The sequence below is a fragment of the Littorina saxatilis genome, linkage group LG12 (assembly GCF_037325665.1).
Source record: "Littorina saxatilis isolate snail1 linkage group LG12, US_GU_Lsax_2.0, whole genome shotgun sequence".
Classification (NCBI taxonomy): domain Eukaryota; kingdom Metazoa; phylum Mollusca; class Gastropoda; order Littorinimorpha; family Littorinidae; genus Littorina; species Littorina saxatilis.
Genome location: NC_090256.1, coordinates 15968006 through 15980944, shown reverse-complemented (window position 1 = coordinate 15980944; position 12939 = coordinate 15968006). Strand labels below are relative to the sequence as shown.

At 44.2% G+C, this 12939-nt stretch overlaps 1 protein-coding gene across 1 annotated transcript in view; it reads right to left on the bottom strand.

Annotated features, from left to right (window-relative positions):
* Positions 1-12776, bottom strand: part of LOC138981351 (uncharacterized) — a 69042-nt gene extending 56266 nt beyond the window's left edge. The window contains exon 1 of the mRNA XM_070354238.1: positions 12587-12776. The gene's annotated coding sequence lies outside the window, so the exon portion shown is untranslated. The remainder of the gene's footprint in view (positions 1-12586) is intronic.
* Positions 12777-12939: the final 163 nt, after the last annotated feature.

Below are 12939 nucleotides of genomic sequence, written 5' to 3'. Positions count from 1 at the left end.
GGTACATATATCTCTCTCTCACTCTGTGTCTCCGTCTTCCTTCTGTTCTCTCTCTCTTCTGTTGCTCTTCTCTCTCGCTCCCCTACCCTTCTCTCTTCCTCTCTATGTTTCTCTCTTCGAGCTCGTATTTTGAGGAGGGGGGAGGGTGTGTGTGAACATGTGGCCAACATGCAAGCGGATTATTGAGTGTTGATTGACCCGCCGCCGAGTGCGTGCCACGTGAAGGAAGCCCCATGTCGGAGAGATATTTATGCCTCAATCGTTACGTCGCCTGGAATGTTGCTGCCCCATCACTTTCAATTGGACACTACTGTGCACAAAATGTACAAAGCCAGGTGGGTTTTTTATGATGCTTTTTCTCTCCCCCCCCCCCCCCTTCTTCTTATATTTCTTTTGTGGCAGTTATTCGTAAAATGCGGCCATGAAACTGAAAGAAGAAGTATGCGGTAATAGTACCAATGGAATTTATTGAATAAACTTGTTTAAACCAAAGAAGAAGAAGAAGGCGATATTGAAATAAACACATAATCGAGGTTCACCAGTACATTGGGAATGGAGGGGGGCGGGGGATAGTCAGTGTGGAGTTTATGCGAGATCAACAACTGAAGCCGGTGAGTAAAATGGCCTGAGGCGTAAAATGTGATCCCTAGACCAGTAAAGGCGATACCTATATATATATAGATGTCTGCAAAATCAACGTGAGCAAAATTCACAGAATCCTCCATTGTGTGTAACACAAACTCGTGTAAAAAGCCTCCACGTTAAATGACCCTGGCATGACATCCAAACTCCACCACACTGCTGTATACCTGTCATCCAGGCGACCTGATTTCACGACCATGGCTTACGTATTCGCCACCAAACATTCTTACATCAAGTAGGATCAGCCACACTGATAACGACAAAGGTACGCATGTACTCTAACCACTGAGTACCCAAACCTAACTATGCAGGTACACGATATGATTTTGACCAAGTGAACAAAGCTAGGGGCCAAGAAATTTCCCTGATTTTTACTGAATGTGACGGGACATGACATGGAAGGCAAAGAGGCGTACAGCTAGTGAATATTCCTTTCCTTGTTCCTGCGTCTGGTTTCACTCCTCTCCCCCCCCCCCCCCCCCCTTTCTCATCGTCTCTTTCATTTGACATCCAGTACAACTTGCATGCTCCCAACACACACACACACACACACACACACACACACATATATATATACATACATACATACATACATACATACATACATACATACATACATACCTACATACATACATACATACATACATACATATACACACAAACACACACACATACATACATACCTACACACACACATATATATAATTATACACACACACACACATACACAAACAAACACACACACACACACACATACATACATACACACACAAACACACACATACACACACACACATGCACACACAGTGACACACACACATTAGAACCACATACACACCCACACACACACACCCACCCCACCCCCCACACACACTTCATAAAAGCGCAAAAGTTAACCAGGCATTCCCAACATAGACTTGTGAGTAGGTTTTTATTTCGTTCCTAGTTCCATAATTATCATGCCCAGGGGTGAACTGAAGTGGGACACTTTCAACAGGAATCAGGACAGAAAATCGTGAAATAAATCAGAGGGGAAAAATCAAGAAAAAAAAAGAAATCAGGAAATAATGTCTTGTGGTTGCACTGGTCTGAATATGTACAGGTTTTTCTGATATTTCTCGTCTAGTCAAGTTCTTAAAAAATTAAGGCCTTAAAATAATAAGGCCTTATTTTTCTGTGCATCACTACTGCTCACCCTAATAGCAACACACAATAACTTAATGACATATATAGACGACAACACACACACACACACATACACTCACACGCACGCGCACACTCACAAACGCACCTATGCGCGTGAGCGCAAAAAAAGAGATAATAAATGAAAACAAGAGAAAACATTTCCAAACGATAAACATTATGACACAGGTTGAAATCGGTTGTCGCACCTGGTCTCTCCTGTACACCTATACCTAACACACACACACACACACACACACACACACACACACACACACACACACACACACACACACACACACACACAAACACGCACATACAAACGTAGACACATAGACACACAGATACATAAAGACATACCATCACACACACACACACACACACACACACACACACACACACCGTGCCCACAAAAACTCTCTCCCTCTCTTTCTCTTTCTGTCTTTCTCTCTTTGTCTGTCAGTCTGTCCGTCAGTTCGTTCGTCAGTCCGTCTGTCTATTTGTCAGTCAGTCTGTTTGTCTGTGTCTCTCCGCCTCTCTCTCTAACGCCGCTCTCTCTGTGTACCAGCAAAGGGCGGGGAAGTAGCTCAGTTGGTAGCGCGCTGGCTTTGTATCCGGTTGGTCGCTATCAGCGTGAGTTCGAACCCCACGTTCGGCGAGAATCGAAACATAAATCATACCTGAACGAATCAACGGACACTGACTGCTAATAAATTGATCATTTGCTCACTTGTCCGGGGGATATCTAACGTGCAGAATACACGTAGTGCACGAATAGCTTCAACAAACATTTGGAGGTGAACAACTAGAACTCCAAAGCCGATAAATCACAAGGCAAGGAAGCAGCAGTGGACACTGACTGCTGATAAATTCATAATCCAAGGTCAGAGGTCAAGAGCATGAGCGTGGCTGCATGGACGTTATCTAATCGCCAGGTTGCCCCATGACGTGATCTTTCCGGTGTGTTGAGTAATAAAGTGTATGCACGTCACCGAGTGAGGAGCTTATACAAGAGGAAACGGGACTGATAACGGTACAAATCATCTCGTTTGGTTTTAATGGTCACAGATACTGGTGGGAGCGGGTGTTGTGGGTTGAAAGAGACTTGGCTATGCTTCAGCGTGATGTGTAATGTCGTGATGTGTAATGTTGCGTGTGTGGAGTGTAGTTCATTAGTGAAAGTGCTCTCTCTGTCTCTGTCTCTGTCTCTCTGTCTCTGTCTCTCTCTCTCTCTCTCTCTCTCTCTCTCTCTCTCTCTCTCTCTCTCTCTCTCTTGGGACGAAGTTGCGAAATGGTGCACATCAAATGCCATGATACTGCACCCAGAAAAAACTAAAAGCATTGTTATTACCACAAGACAAAAGCATCAGCTAAGTCCTCTTAAATTACAACTGACCTTAGGTACAACTCAAATACAGCAAGTTAAAGAACACCGCATACTTGGTGTAACTGTTGATGAAGAAATGAAATGGCAAACACACATAAGCAACCTCTGCAAAGTGTTATCAAGGAATTTGTATTTGCTGTCAAAACTCAAACATTATGCGAAGTCTGAAACATTAAAAATGTTCGTTCATGCTCATATAATGCCTCATATTAATTTTGCTTCGACATTGTGGGATGGCTGCAGCGATGTTCACTTATTAAAACTCAATTCTTTGTACCGTCGTGCTGCAAAACTTATCCTGTATGAATCGCACATGTCTACAGAAATGAAGTTAAACATCCTTAATTTCCTTCCCCTAAAAACCCACCTTGCATACAATAAGGCTGTCTTTATGTATAAAGTAGTTCATGGTGATGTGCCCAGTTATGTGCAATCCTATTTTACACATGTTACGAAGAGGTATGGGTCTCAAAATTTACTTCCTCCAATTCCTCGTATAGATCTTTATAAATCCAGCTTAGCTTTTTCAGGATCATCTCTGTGGAATTCTTTGCCAATAGAAATCAAACGATCCGCATCATTAAAGGCCTTTAAAAGGCAGTTGCACACACATTTGAGCACACTATAAACTGCCCCTGCTGTCTAGTTTCCATTGTGTACTCGGATAATGTATGCAATGCTCTTAAGTGTTTTGTTTTTTATGTTTATACTCGACCATTATTTTGATGTTTTACTAGTTTAATACTTTGATTAGATACTGTTCCTTTTAGGTATGAAATGATAGCATGTGCTTGTGTGTAGATATGCGAGCGCACGCTCGCGCGCGCGAGCATGTGTGTGTGTATATGTGTGTATGTGTGTGCATGTGTGTGTGCATGTGTGTGTGCATGTGTGTGTGTGCATGTGTGTGTGTACATGTGTGTGTGTGAGTTTATGTGTGCATGTGTGTGTGTATACGTGGGTGTGGATGTGTGTGTGTGTATGTGCGCAGTCTTTGCTTTCGTTTACAATTATTCTCTGTATATGTTCCAAGGACAGGTTGGAAGATTAGGCTAAGCCTAAAACCTTTATCCTTATGTAATAAAGTTCTGAGTTCTGAGTTCTCTCTCTCTCTCTCTCTCTCTCTCTCTCTCTCTCTCTCTCTCTCTCTCTCTCTCTCTCTCTCTCTCTCTCGCTCTCTCTCTCTCTGAATGTCTGTCTGTTTGTCTCAGTATTACATTTTCTGTCTGTCTGTCTCTCCATGATTGTGTAAACAGCTTTGATCTATGTATGTTTTTTTGCTTTTTCTCTAATCACATCTAGTGTCAGTGTGTCTCCCTCTCACTGTCTCTCTCTCTCTCGCTTTCTCTAACTGTCTCTCTCACTCTCTTTCTCTAACTGTCTCTCTCACTCTCTTTCTCTAACTGTCTCTCTCACTCTCAAGTTCACACAGCCCGACATGTTCCTGGCCAAAGACAAAACAACACGCTGCAGGGACACCCAGCTCACGCTCTGGCTCCATCACCTTCAACACCATCCTGAACTCAGGTCAAAATGAAATCGATTTTTTTTACATATTTAGATCTTTTCGTAATGTGTTATGGATGTAAGCAGATTCGCGATCGTCGATAATGATTTTTCATGGTGTGTAATTTTTAAATTACAATGGAATTGATATTTAAGACAGTTTCAAGCGAGCTATTTTTCGCGGCTGTATTTACTGTGCAAACAACTCTAAATATGGCAAAAGTGTCACGTGACAATCAACCGTACGGTTTCCGCGCTCGCTGGAGCAGACGATTTTTTGACAGTGATAGGGGAAGGGCCCCTAATATGGACCACTTTTTGTTTATTGCTGATAACTAGCTTGTTTTCTTGCGAAGAAGTTTCATTTTGTGGTTGGTAGTCCTTCTCTCTTAGTTTAACCGTTTGGCCTAATTAGAGTGAAATAGCTTTGATAGACCTTCAGCAAAAATTAAATACAGACAAAATCACAAATGGTCCATATTAGGAGCCTGGGCGCCCAATATGGACCAATGAAGCGGCCTTCACGAATCACTGTAAAAAGCCCCCTATACTTCAAAATAACATGATACAACTTAGTGTGCAAGTCAGACTAATTTAAATATGCTTTAGATTTAGCTGTTTCGAGTTGATGAGAGCATTATTTGAAGCACACCAGGAAACTGAAGAAGCTTATCAAAAACAGAGTGAAAATAAGTGAAATTATCAACTTAAAAAAAAAGAGACTATTTGTTATATTTTTTGAAATCTCGAGGGCTAGTTATAGGTTATTTTCAGCAAGCTTCTTAATGAATTAATTGAAATTGCCTTTAGCTTTTATTTTCTTCAATTTGTTGAAGGTGGTCCATATTAGGGGACTCACACATACTTTGAGGTTTTGCTATTAGTTTTTGTTTGCAGTAGAATCTCGGGGTACACACTGTTAAAATGTAACAAATACTGTCTTAGCTGTCATATATAACCATTTTTGTGTTATGAAAGGTCTGGCTGTGGACAGAAACGAGTCCGTTTTAGGCGGCAAATTTAGAGTGAACGCTGCCAAAAGTGAAAAAAAGTGAAAAAGCCTAACGGTTTTGAGGTTTGTGTTTCTGCAACTGTTTTGACATGTGCAACTTATCCAGAGAGGGTGAATAAAGCGAATGAAATTGTTTTGAGCGCTCTAGCGCCGTTAGTTTGTCAGAACAGGAGGTGGTCCATATTAGGAGCAGGTCCATATTAGGAGCCTTTCCCCTACAACCATATATTACGGTCTCCTTCCGGCAGCAGTCCCAAAATTTCGACTTGTTTTGACCTTAGAACGATGTTTTTATCATAACTGTGAAGAACAGAACGGAGATCACTGTCGAAGTCGGCCAATCTGCAATCATTTTCGTCTCGCGAACACTGCTCGTGAACAACACTATATGGGAGATAACTCTGTATTCTTGTTTTGATAGATTCGCGCAGGAATTTAGCGTCCGGTCAGAGAGATAACTGGCGATAGCCGTTGAGCGATGATGATCAGAATGCTTCAACACAAGAAGTAAAAATCCCATCAAAAAAGGTTTGAAAGGGGGGGGGGGGGGGGGGGGGGGGGTAGAAAGAAACACAGGCGACAGGGGTGGGGGTGTTAGAAAACGAAATAGACGAAATAACAGTTGTTTTTTTTAATACTGTAAAGGTTCGGGTAAAACAGATCTTTCCTTTCAGCCATTTGTAGATGGTTCGATACTTGATTGAATAGCTGAACATGTTTCTCTTTTATGTGTTTCCGGACTCACTGGACTGACTATCACTTACGGACACAAATAGCCATCTTGACAAAACGCCGACTCCCCCGAGATGCTAGGCTTATTTAGAACAGCTTTTTTCAACCAACCACATTCGTTTCGTGCCATATAAAGAAGTGCAACTTCACAAATGTTGCGTACACGTCATTTCCGGTTGGCGAATCTACTTTCGTTGACTTTGTGATTATGTTTTGGTTATTTCTGTATGGAAACCTTTAATTTATTGGATATAGGTTACCTGATTGTTATTTTAACTGTTCATAATTATCTTCCTACTTTAAGGTCTGGAGTGGACGTTTAAGTCGACCTTTCACTGGATTTCTGTCGCATACATTTGCCTAGGTTGGGCTGGGGAAAATCAAAGATGGCGGCCAGGAGCCGATTGCCGCTTCACGACTTTAGAGTTCTATTTTTTTCCCAATATAAATAGAATACTTATATTTATAGGGCAGACCTTAATTTGTGAACTGTCTCACTTGAAACACTTGTAAATTCTATGAGTAGAGCTTCGAGTTGCAAATTAATCGCACATGATTTCTCCGCTACTGGCGTCTAAACCGCGAAATTTACAACACGCACTACTGTTGAGTTGGTGTTGTGCGCGCGCATTCGAGCGGGCAAAAGAAAATGAGGTGACCTAATGAAAGTGGTGGGCTTTGTTCGCCTCTCTAGTTACATAACAGGGGTGGGTGGGTGGGGGGGGGGGGGGCCGCAAGGGATTAAAACCTTCCAACCGCATCAACTTCAAAGGAATTCACACCCCCTTGAATCAACGCCGATGGTAACCCTAGGTTTTGGCACTAGTAAGCCGTCATAGACTCCCCCGATATTACTGAGTCAGGCAGGCGGCACATTACATAACGGGGGAAGGGGGGGGGGGGGGGTTAAAACCTTCCAACCGTATCAAATTCAAAGGAATTCAAACCCTCTTGACACAACGCTGACTCCTCCGAGATTACTGAGTCAGGCAGGCGGCACGTTACATAACTGACCACCTGCGGGCCCCAGTAACCCGTATACGGGCAAGCTTTAGGCGCTTTACTATATATATATAATGGTTACAGTTCACCCTGTCACAATACAGACCCTGTCACAATTCAGACCCTGTCACAATACAGACCCTGTCACAATACAGACCCTGCACTCCCCCCCACCCCCACCCCCTGGGCTTATAGCAACAAGGCGCGGAATCTGGGCCATTGCTCCCAAAGCAGAAAGGATCCGTGAATGCTGTAACGCCGGCGAAGCGTTTCTCAGCTAGCGAACCTTTGTGATGTCACACTATGCAAACACGATGACGTCACAAGGGGCCTTTGCAGCGCGGTCAGTGATGTCTGCCGGTGTTTGACGAGCCTGGGCGACGATCATTTGTGCACACTCCGCGAAATATGTGCATTTCGCCCTGAATAATTATGCACAATCCCTGCCCCCCCCCCCCCCCCCCACACACACACCTTACTCCCCACTGACCCCGTGGAAACTACCGGTCCACCAATCTGCCAATCCGCCCCCCCCCCCCCCCCTTGAAACCTTCACATCACCTTGACAAGTGTGACCCCCCCCCCCCCTCCCCCAACCTGACCTGGCCTTCAGACATTAGTTGCCGACCGTTGTTTTGGAGCGGTTGCTGAATGTGCATGACTGAGCTTTGAAACAGGATTTCACAGTTAGTAGCTCTTTCTGCATTGTCCATGCATGCAGTGTCAAAGTTTGGCTTCACTTCGGTGCCAGTCAATGTCTATAACAACACGGTCAGAGTGCACCAGTCAATGTCTGTAACAACACGGTCAGAGTGCACCTGGCAATGTCTATAACAACACGGTCAGTGTGCACCAGTCAATGTCTATAACAACACGGTCAGTGTGCACCAGTCAATGTCCATAACAACACGGTCAGAGTGTACCAGTCAATGTCTATAACAACACGGTCAGAGTGCACCTGGCAATGTCTATAACAACACGGTCAGAGTGCACCAGTCAATGTCTTTAACAACACGGTCAGAGTGCACCAGTCATTGTCTATAACAACACGGTCACTCAGAGTGCACCAGTCAATGTCTATAACAACACGGTCAGTGTGCACCAGTTAATGCCGTGTCTACTACATTACGGTCAGAGTGCACCTGGCAATATCTATAACACGGTCAGAGTGCACCTGGCAATGTTTATAACAACACGGTCAGAGTGCACCTGGCAATATCTATAACAACACGGTCAGTCTGCACCAGTCAAGTCTATAACAACACGGTCAGAGTGCACCTGGCAATGTCTATATTCTTCTTCTTCTGCGTTCGTGGGCTGAAACTCCCCCGTACACTACGTGTTTTTTGCACGAGTGGAATTTTACGTGTATGACCGTTTTTACCCCGCCATTTAGGCAGCCATACGCCGCTTTCGGGGGAAGCATGCTGGGTATTTTCGTGATTCTATAACCCACCGAACTCTGACATGGATCATATGGCCACTAGTTCCCAATTCCAGTGGGGAAGCTTGTTTATTTTATCTTGTCAGCGAGCCGCGCGGTGATAAATCCCAGCCGCGTAAACATTGCAGCCAAGGCAAGAAGAAGGGGGAAACTCGGGGACTTTTTCTACATTTATGAAGAGAGGGGGAAGCAGACGACAAAATGTACGCCATCTTGTTATTCAGTTGCCAGGTTGGAAACCTAAAAGTTTGGACTCGATTTGCTTGTTTTTTCATTATATTGATATGTACAATTATTCATATTGCAAAATATAACATACTACAATCCCTTCAAGCTAAAAATGTAGTGTAAAACTGAAGGAACTTGTACTACAGCACTACAAACACAAATTCAGTATAGTTAGAGAGTATTTTACCTGCGTTTGGATTATGATGTTGTTGTTGCAACATTTAAAGCGTGTTCGATGTTTCTGACGGAATCATAAGCGTTTGAAAACAAAAAAGCCTCGGTTTACCAAACCTTTGAGAAAAATGGCTTAGAAAACGAGGATAGTGTATTTTTTGCAAATTTACTGAGACTATTTCTTTACGACAACGACCGGTATCGGACATTCGCTTTGAGGCAAACAAATTCACTCGTTGCCGCCAACTTCATTCAGACCCAATTCCAAAGGAGACAGTGAAACCTGCGAAGATCACAAAGCAGTCTAAATTGCAGACCAACGTGATGCGTACAATGATTAGCAAACTGTTGCTCTTTGAGGTTAAAATTAACTTCTGGAAACAACCAACCCAGTAACCCTTTTGCGTTTTGTAGGAATATTGTAGTTACGGGATTATGGAGATGTGTTTTAAAGAGGGTCTCATCGCAGGTTTCACAGTGACTTTGATCGGTATCTGATTCTGAGCTGCATGGCTTTCCACCCTCCTCAGCCAAGCTAGTGTGCATAGGCACGCGCAACACACACCACTTCGTAACACACTTCGCGGCTGTATAAAAGTGCATATATTTGCCTGGAGATAATGAATTACCAAACATCACAAAAAACAAGTTTAGAAACGCTGCTAGCATGAGCAGGTTCTAGAGGGTTAAGTTCTAAGTTCTGCAGTAGTAAGTCGCCAAACAAAGAGTTTTAAGCTGGGGGGGGGGGGGGGGGGGATGTTACACTGGTACGAAACCTGTGAGTGTATGAGTAAAGACGAGCGCACAGACAACATAATATTAATGAATTCGATTTTATTTCAATTAAAAAAAAGTCTTAAGATCAGGGGCCTGTTAGATTTTAACCCATCTTGTTTCTGCCAAGGCCTAGTGTAACAGACACAGCGCGCCGACGGTCCGGTCGGTGGGGGGTGGGGGCTTGCCGCTATCGGGTTGTCCAAGACGCATGCCGCGAAAAGATTCCAGGCCCCGATAAGAGTAACAGACCACTTTGTTTACAATAGTGAATTTGGCTCCTCAAGAAGAAGTTATCGCCATATGTACAGGATCTTTTTCGTGCGCACTTGGTCAGTCTTGTGTTTGCGTGTACACACGGGGGTGTTCGGACAACGAGGAGAGTCTGCACACAAAGTTGACTCTGAGAAATAAATCTCTCGCCGAACGTGGCACGCCGACAGCGGCCAACTGGATACAAATCCAGCGCGCTACCGATTGAGCTATATCCCCGCCCTGCAATGTCTATATCAACACGGTTAGAGTGCACCTGGCAATGTCTATAACAACACGGTCAGAGTGCACCTGGCAATGTCTTTACTGTCTTTGTGGGGTCCCAAACGACTCTTACAGAGTCAAATCAAGTGGAGGAAAAAAATATACTGTCAAGCTTAGCCACCGTGACGGGGAAAGAAAATCAGATCATGTCCCAGCGCCTCTTTTCATGTAGTCGATACCCTGCAAGTGTTACCCCAGTGCCTATTTTCATGTAGTCGATACCCTGCAAGTGTTACCCCACGGGGAGACAGCAAGAATGACGGGGAACATCTTTATCTTGAAGATTAGCCACAAGATTAATAACGACAGCCACACTTGATAACTGCGACTCAGTGAAACATCCTCTAGTTGTGCTCGGTCATGGAGTTCAGTTCGACTACAGCTCATCACACTGACTCAGCGAGAATGACAAATCCACGTACCCCCCCCCCCCCCCCTTTTAAATCACGACCACACATCGATGCAACTTAAAACTTGATGTTGAGTGTGCGCCAAAGAATCTTCAGTGAAGGGCGAAGCTGCAGGGTGCGAGGAGACAACGGGAAAGTTGCCTTGTTTGTCTTGGGCATTGCCGCCCTGTCTGTCTCGCCATCAGTGCATCACATGCCGCTCAGTGTGCTTTCACCTGATCAACTTTATGTGATGATTCACAGATGGTAGCCATATCCCATCTCTGTGTCACCGCCGTGGCACGTAAAAAGACCTGGGGCAGGTCTGCCAGAAGTGCGGATGGCTGATTACAACTAAACACGCGCACACCTGGGTACACTGATTGGGCAGCGCGACTCAAAAATCTTGTTGCTGCTATCCCGGGACTGAGGAATACCGCACTTCAGTGCAAGTTGTGGCCCGCACGTGACTGCTGCTCGAATCACACAATAATTCATAAGTCACATATTCCTAATTATATTATTTACATACGTTTTTACAGCCGACAAACAGTCAGTTCAATCAATCACAAGTCATGCCTTGTCAGGCATTCTTGTAGCTCCGCCGCGAAGGCCGAGATGAATTTGAAATACGAACGAACCCCCCCCCCCCCCCCCCCCCCCCCCCCCCCCCCCCCCCCCCCCCCCGAGCGAGCGACCTTGCCAGTGCAGTTGCACTTCATGCATGAAGAACAAGCAGGTCCCGAAAATACGAAGAGAGATTGTTGATGGGCATCTAGGTGGCAAAGTCAAACCTCTCTAGTCGTTGCATGCGTTTTCAGTGGCGTTAAATGGTAATGCCGTATGGTCCTTTAAATTGCGACAGAGGCACACAGGTCACCATCTCAGGTCTTGCCAAGCCCCCCATGGGATAAGACCATACCTCCACTTGGACATATCCAAAAATCAACTGCTGCGGACTTGGTGCTTGTTGTGGTAAGTTAGGGTTAGGATTCTTCTTCTGCATTCGATTTTTAAGGGTTTTCCCGACTTCAGATTTTTGATTCTATAAAATATACCCGAGACTGAAATGTTGTTTTCAAATTAAAGAAGTATAGGGCCTACACTTACTTAAGGGAGAAAAGCATTGTATGTTTCTTGCAGTTGAAGGAAATTGGTTGTGAAATTGAATAGATTTCGCCCCAAGATTCGATTTCTTCGAAAACATGTGGGCCTACCGAATCAGTAGTTCCGTCCCGGCCTTGAATGAGAAGGGAAGGATTAGGATGAAGCAAATGTGTCAGTTAAAAAAATAAAAAAATTGTATGAACGAATTTGACCCGATGAATGTAAAGTACCTCCTATGTAAGCCCGATCATCGGTAGGCTTTTCAGTGTGGAGTTTATACAAGGTTAACAAGGCCGAATGAGAAATCTGAATTCGGTGACTGGCGGCAACCTGCAATCTCTGTGCTGGGTCAGTGAATGATGAGGCAACAGAATACTGACGAATACAGACTTACAGAAATCCGTGAAACACCAAGTTCCATACGAACACTGAAAATTAAATACACTGCCAAGTTCAGACGGTCAACTTACGAATAATGAAGTTAGCTGTTTCAGTCAGTCAAGACTTCACTGCCGCTCAGTGTCTGGACTGAAGTCAGCAGCCTCAGCACGGCACTGTGGAACCTCTTTTGTGGTCTTGTTTGTTTACCGACTCTAGTTTTGTTTACCGATCACAGTCAGTAAAAGTCAAGTACTGATTTACTGAACGCCGCTCTGCCCGACTGACGCAGACGACGGTCCTTTTGGATTCCGAGCCAAATTTTATGATGGCATGATTAAAAACAATTTTAAAAAAGAGCCCACATCCTCTGATCGCTTGCACAAAATTAATGTTATTTATTCAGAATGTTATCATTCATACGAACACGGTTTTTGGGAAATTC